Source organism: Octodon degus, unplaced genomic scaffold (assembly GCF_000260255.1).
Source record: "Octodon degus isolate 3935 unplaced genomic scaffold, OctDeg1.0 scaffold01083, whole genome shotgun sequence".
Taxonomy (NCBI): Eukaryota; Metazoa; Chordata; class Mammalia; order Rodentia; family Octodontidae; genus Octodon; species Octodon degus.
This window is the reverse complement of record NW_004525659.1, coordinates 1-977: the sequence shown is the minus strand read 5'-3', so window position 1 is coordinate 977 and position 977 is coordinate 1. Positions and strand designations below refer to the sequence as shown.

Here is a 977-nt window from a genome sequence, read left to right as displayed (position 1 = left end):
CTTCTAAAGAAGTTTCACCAGTTTTTCTGGTGATGGAACCACTTCTCCACATCTGTAGTTTCGGCACAAGCAGAGCCACGTGGTGGCGGTAATAGGTCCACGATGGCCTTGGCAGCGTCAGGGTCACCCTTGAAAGGGTTCTCAGACACTGTTGTGTTCATAGAACTGATTCCTTTCCCATCCATTTTCTTAGTTACTAATGTTTTCAAGTAGTCATGAGTGCTTTTAATAATATCAACTGCAAAGTCTTTATCTTTAAATTCCACATTGAAAGCAAACTCATTTTCTGGTTTTCCATCAGGAGCCTTCTACCTTCTAAACCAGTCCACAGTAGCTTCTAGGCAGCCATATTTTCACCGTTCGACATCGTTGATACCATTGTCGTTGGCTGCATCAGGATGGTCCACACTTAGGGCAATGACTTTCCAGTCAGTCTCCCCTTCATGGATCGTAGCCAGGACACCCAGGACTTGTACCCGGATGATCTCGCCTCTTGCACACACCTTACTTCCAGTTTCACAAACATCAGTGGGGTCATTGTCACCACTACAGCCGGTATGTTTGTCACTGAGTCCTGTGTCTTCCCAGGTCTGAGAGATGGTACCATAGTTCCAGATACACCCTTCGTAAAGGAACAAGTTTGCAACATGCCAGTTTGCCCTTTTTCACATCTTGCTTAATTGGATTCAGAGGATCCTTTGAAGTGATCTCCATTTTCACCTTAGACCAGCATGAAACTTCAGGTATCATGTGGAACACATCCTTAGCTGCATAAATCAGAATATCATGAAATGGAGATGCATACTGTCCTTTTTCATTTTTGAGGAAAGTGCGGCACTCAAGGGTGAAAGGCGCCACACACTCCTCACTGGTCAAGCCACTCATGGTTCCCACGACTGCCGCCACCACCACTGATGAGCCACCGACCGCAAGCCACGAGTGACAAGGAGACCAGAAAGGTGCTTTAGAAAAGTCCT

At 46.2% G+C, this 977-nt stretch overlaps 1 pseudogene; it reads right to left on the bottom strand.

Annotated features, from left to right (window-relative positions):
* Positions 1 to 14: 14 nt before the first annotated feature.
* LOC101583666 lies at positions 15 to 885 on the bottom strand (annotated as a pseudogene).
* Between the last annotated feature and the right edge of the window lie 92 nt (positions 886 to 977).